Source organism: Primulina huaijiensis, unplaced genomic scaffold, assembly GCF_012295235.1.
Source record: "Primulina huaijiensis isolate GDHJ02 unplaced genomic scaffold, ASM1229523v2 scaffold7841, whole genome shotgun sequence".
NCBI lineage: Eukaryota > Viridiplantae > Streptophyta > Magnoliopsida > Lamiales > Gesneriaceae > Primulina > Primulina huaijiensis.
The window spans coordinates 6,375-12,400 of record NW_027361221.1 but is presented as its reverse complement, the minus strand read 5'-3'; the positions used below and the strand labels follow the sequence as shown (position 1 = coordinate 12,400).

General features: G+C 36.6%; 1 long non-coding RNA gene across 2 annotated transcripts; it reads left to right on the top strand.

Moving 5' to 3' along the window:
- Positions 1-2,587: 2,587 nt before the first annotated feature.
- On the top strand, positions 2,588-5,759 carry LOC140970569 (uncharacterized). Of its 2 annotated transcripts, XR_012174151.1 has the most exons (5): positions 2,588-3,301; positions 4,136-4,229; positions 4,666-4,890; positions 4,960-5,125; positions 5,355-5,759. It is a non-coding gene; the product is annotated as an uncharacterized lncRNA (long non-coding RNA). The 2 variants fall into 2 exon arrangements; XR_012174150.1 differs by having other exon boundaries at positions 4,960-5,759.
- Positions 5,760-6,026: the final 267 nt, after the last annotated feature.

The following is a 6,026-nucleotide window of genomic DNA, read 5'->3' as shown; positions in this document are numbered from 1 at the left end:
CTTGGACATACTAAATCTCAAACCCAAATTCAGTTTTTCCTCAAAGGTGGGATGCCTTGTTCGTTCCTGAAGAATAAACGTGCCGGTATTGGCAATGGTTATAACCTGCCTTTTTTTTTATAAACAGTACATGTGTCGCTTAAACTTTAGAAAATTAATATGTGCGCTTCTTCTTTTCATTATCGAGTTCCCGATCAACTCATTGATGATATGCAAAATGCTTATAAATACCCGTGATTGAGGTCTCTAAGCACACACCTCATCATGACAAAAAATAACCATCTGCTGAGAGAGTTGGAATGCTTAGAAGTTTTCACGTCGGATGAAAACAAAATACTTACAGATTATTTGATGGCCGGAGGCAATACTCGATATGTTTCTGCATATTTGTTTATCAAGTTCATCAATGTATAGAAACATGATTTTTGATAAAAACTTAAAACTTGAAGATTGAAAAAATAATATAAAAAATTTACTTGAAAATCTCTTCTGAGTATAACTGGTGGAAGGAGATGTTTGTTCTCGATTAAACTTTATGTTTGAAGTTTGAAAATTGTAGTAGGTTAAAATTTTGGAATTAATATGTCTCGGTTGAAAACGTTGCTAAGGTTGAAAATGAAGCAATTCATTCAAAATTTTCAATTAAAAAGACGTTTTAATGTCATTTATTTTATCACATGGGTTTCTGATGAATGAAATGATAATTGTCAATTGAGACCATCCATGTCATATTGTGATTCATTGATTTTTTTTTAATTTTTTTATTGGAGATAAAGTTATCAAAATGTCATCGTACTGTCGGTCGTCTTCAAAATGTCTTGACTAGTTGATTTAAGTAATTGTTCGAAATGCTTTAACGTGAAGGCTTTGTCACATATGTTTAATTTTTTCCAAGTTTATAAGTATAATGTTATAATTATATTTTAAATTTTAATATTGAAGACAAATAATCGGCAATGCACCTTAAAAAAAAAACTTCAACTCTTGCAATTAATAAATAAATTGTAGATGTGTACAAATTTGTTTTGAAATTGTTTGATAAAATGACACAACTTGGTTTCTTGAAATATTATAAATTATTATAGCATGAGAATAATTAATCAAAAATTTAAATTGGATTATTTAAATATATTTTAAAATTTCAAGTTCAATGCAACCTCAAATATATGTAGCTTCTGTATCTTTCAATCAGAACAACATTATTACATAGCAAAAAATCTCTTCAGAGGTTACAAAGCTTACTTTATTTTGATTTCTTCTGCTAGTGGGATCTGATGATATATCTGATAGGCATCCACCATACATAAATATTGATGGCCTCACGGCTTTAAAACGCAGCACAAGATGTTGCTACACACTCATTTCAATGCTCATCATCTCTCTCATGATTTGGCTATGTGAGATTTCGCTTAAGGACCTTCAACCCTAATTCAAGACTCAACTTCCTTGCTGAGGTTTGTCCCACCATCCTAAACCCCACGCGGAGTTGCTCTGATACCAACTATAACGGTCCAACCTACTTGTGATCTTGCCCGCTTTGGTAAGTGGTCTCACGACTTTAAAACACGTCACAAGATGTTGTTATACGTCTATTTAAATGCCCAACATATCTCTTGTGGTTTGGCAACGTGAGATTTTGCCTAAGGGTCTCCACCTCCCTTTCAGAACTCAGTGTCCTCCTTGATGTTTGCTCCACCATTATAAACTCAGGCGAAGTTTCTCTGATACAAAATGTAACGGCCTAGCTCACTTGTGATATTGTCCGCTTTGGTCAGTAGCCTCATGGCTTTAAAATGTGTCACAACGTGTGGCGTCCACACACTGGCTTTGAAACCTAATGTAATGGCCTAGCCCACTTGTGATATTGTCTGCTTTGGCCAGTGACTTCATTGCTTTAAAATGCGTCGTAAGAGATTGCTACACGCCCATTTCAATGCCAACATCTCTCCCTTGATTTGACGTTGTGGATTTCACCAAGGACCTTCGATGTAACGACTCAACTGACTTGTGATATTGTCTGCTTTGGCCAGTGGCTTCAAGGCTTTAAAACGCGTTACAAAGGTACATACCAATTTCAATGTCCAGTATCTTTCTCGTGGTTTGGCGAGATTTCTGCTAAGGGCCTTCACCCCCATTTTGTGATTTAGCTTTTTCGCAGAGGTTTGTCCCACCATCCCAACCACACGCGAAGTCGCCATGATATCAAATGTAACGGCCCAACCCACTTGTGATATTGATCGCTTTGGCCAGTAGCCTTACGATTTTAAAATGTGTCACAACATACGTCGTCCACACATCGAGCTAGAGAGAGTTAGGAGTGAAAGTCTGAGGTATGTGCTTCGAGATGAATGTATAGGCCAAAAAGTGAACTAATAGAAAGAGAGGTCCCCTATTTATAGAAAAACACCTTGAGATCTGCCTTCCGTTTGTAGGCGATCTAAGGGTCCATAATTATCTCCGAATACGAAAAGACATCATGTGGCACTTCATGCACGTTCCACGTTCCATTAGATTTGAAATTTGAAATCTAGAATAGACGAGAAAGAACGAATTTAATTCCAGCCTAAACCCATTTGATCTTGGCCAATATCCTTACGGGAGACGCCGGACTTATCATCCTAAACCTAGTTCGTAATTTGGAGGGGGCATTGGTTATCGTGGGAGTGAGATCGACCAATGTGGCCCAAGCCAATGGGCCTAGGACAGCCCATAAGGTCCAATATAGTGAGGCATCGGAGTGCCGAGATCGTTTGGATTGGCCTCGGGAAAGTGTATGAACATCGGAGCTCGTCTGCTAGTTCTTAGGATCAAACGATCTCGACCTAGGTCGTGGACAAAAAAAAAAAGAGCACATCAACATAGAGCATGGGGAGAATTTGATTGACAAGATTGAAATGAGAAATATAATCTTTTAAGATTTGTCCAATTTGGACACAAGCGAAGATGACCATAGAAATGTTCCCATCTGACAGAGACAAGGATTGGTTTTCCAGGATGCCCGAAATCGATTCATATGTCGAAGGTGATGGACGCCGACCTGGCTCTTGGAAGTTGGCCCAGTCTTTATCTCATGTACAATAAAATAACATGGGATGGTTGTTTACCTAAAGTGGGGAGGGATCGACTAATCGTTCCATGTGTTTTTCAGCTTTCTTTATTATGCTTTCTTCGATGTTGTGTAGTGATCGAACTTTTATTACGTTTAACGTAGCTTGTAATGAATGAGATTGATTCATACGCAGCAACGCCGCTTCAGGCTGTGAAGTTGCTGGCTTTGTACCTCTCCAGCTCTTATAGCAAGGTGATCCCTCGTTTTTCGATTCTTTTTCAAGTTATTGGAATTTAGTCTTATGCCAATTGTACTGTCTCAAACGGTCTTACTTATATCGTCGGGATATGAATTCTGGACGCTGATCTGTTTCCAACACTCTAATTAAAGAGGCTGGTTTTGTTTGGATTTTCTGATCGAGTTATGTAGGGGTATAGATTTAGGAAACAAAGTTACAAGAACATGTAAACAATCCTGCTTACCAATTTGGATGGATGCCCATTTGGGATTTCGTATGTTTTTCTATGTTCAGGACTTCAGGTGATAAAGACACGATAAGTGAATCTTGCTAACAAAAAAATTTCTTGAAGACGATTATGATGATAATCAGAATGCCATGCAGGAGTCCTTGACAAATACACGAATAGAATCGATTTGAAATTTTTTTAAATGATTATTCTATTTGCCTATCCTTGGAGAGCTAAGAATGAAACGTATTGAACTTACTGGTTAATTATGCCATTAAAAGTAACTTCCCATTTGGTATTAAGAACATAAAGATGATGTTCAACTTCAGATAACTTTAAAAATGATTTTGAGAATTAAGAGCTAGTGGAAGATAATGGCTTTTCTTATTGAATGTGAATTGTGAATCATGACTAACATGTTCTGCCGACAAGTATTTTACCAACATTTGAGAGTAGTTCATCTAACTTTTGCTCCCAGATAAAAGATGCTGGTCTAAAACTAATCAGTTGCTCCATGTTTTAGGAAGTGGCTATCTCTAGTCTCCATGAGTGGTTAGGGGATCCTGCTATTGGGAACAACCCTATCTTACTCGTTGTTTCTTGTACTATATTCATGTAGGAACAAGATTATAGTGAAGCTTTGAAGCATGCAAGTGTTGGGGGAACCATAGAGCCGTGAGTTCTTTCTAATTGGATGCTGGTACTATATTCATGTACGGACAGGCTATATTTTCGATTGCATCATTTTTATTGATCTTTACCAACTTCAGCATACACAATTCAGGCTCATGGGCCTCTATCTCCAATATTTGAACACCCTTTGGGATGTATATAACTAAGGTTTTCCATCTAAAATATTTGAAAAATCCACATTAAGCTTATATAATTACACAATTCTAGACGTGCTGGACTGGGTTGATCTTGTAATCATCAGTTTTAATTTCGTTGTTTTGAATTCATTAATTATTTACATATATATATCTTACGAAAATATTTTCCTAATTTTCAATTTTTAGTGTCTTAGTTTGTATGCGAAGAGCATAAAGTGCTATTACGAGCTCTGTAATGCACGACACATTATGTGATTTCTCTTTGAGCACATGGAGTATCACTGAATGATTCAAGTTTTGTGTGTTCTACATTTTGCAGGCATGCTCTGAATGTCCAAATTTTTCTTAAGATGCACAGATCATATTATGTCGAGAAACAATTGCGAATCATGCAACAAATTGATGAGGATCACACACTCACACAACTTGCAAACGCATGGCTCAATTTTGGCTGTGGTACATATTGTTTTATTAAGGATGCCAGATGAATTAGGGTGGTTCAAAGATCCAGGAAGCGTGTCTTCTGCTTGATGCTCTTAACAAGGTACGAAACTCGTCTGGATGATTTGTTTAAAGTGCATAAATTTCAACAATAGATCGTAAACACGTACAGATAAAACAAACATCACGGCCCCCACCAGCAACTGCAAATGAACACCCAGAAAGGGAGATCCGACATGGAGGCTTGATGGTCTAACAAAATCAAAGGATCCAGAAACTTTAGCCAATCTGATCGTATGTAGTCTCCACCTGGGAAAGCAATCCTCTCGCTATGTTGGGTAACATTTTCAATGCAAAACACTGCAGTATACCACAATGCATAACATATCCCATTACCTTCTTATTGTTTTGATTTCTGTACCTTTCATGGCATAAATGGCATTTTTTCTGGACTAAGATTTAACATTTTGATTTTGACTTCATCCTTTTGATTAACTCTACTGAGTTGTTTGATACAATGCGAGAACTGATTATAGAAATTTCTGATTCCTAACGTACTTTTTGCAGCCAACTGAAATTGTTTCATCCGGGCCACATGCTGGTCAAACGTTTGTCGGTTGCAGATGAGAGTTTTGACAGTGCAGTCCAAACTATAGCATGAAGAGTGAAATATTAGCTCGAAATCGTACTGATGCTAACTTTGTTCTTTCTTTTTGAATGCTTTTATGGATGCACAACTTGGTCATTGTTGTTGTTCTTTTCTACTTCGAGGATGGGGTTCATGTTCATCCTCCACCACGAATTGGAATATGGAGTTGAGAGAGCGGAAGCTAGCAGGAGCTGATGCTCCTCTTCCTTATATTTTTTTTAAGGCATGTTTACATTTTAATATTTTAAAAAAATATATGATTTTACCCTTTTATGTTCTTTTTGAAAAAAAGCCAACTTGAAGTTTCAAACCTTTATTAAATTTCTTACATTTTCTGGGGGAACCTCTACTTTTCAATGGTTCAATTTCTTTATTTTGGTCGGATGGCTCATATACTTGTGCTTCACCTAATCATCATTTTTTCCTCGTTCTCTTTTCTCTTAACATAATCATCATTTTTAGCTAATCCTTTCATCATTTCCTAAATATAATCTATTAATAAATTATATTCTAGCTCCATCAAAAAATTCAAACAATTTTATTTACTCAATACAAAATTAAAAATACATTTTATTTTCTCCAAACATTCC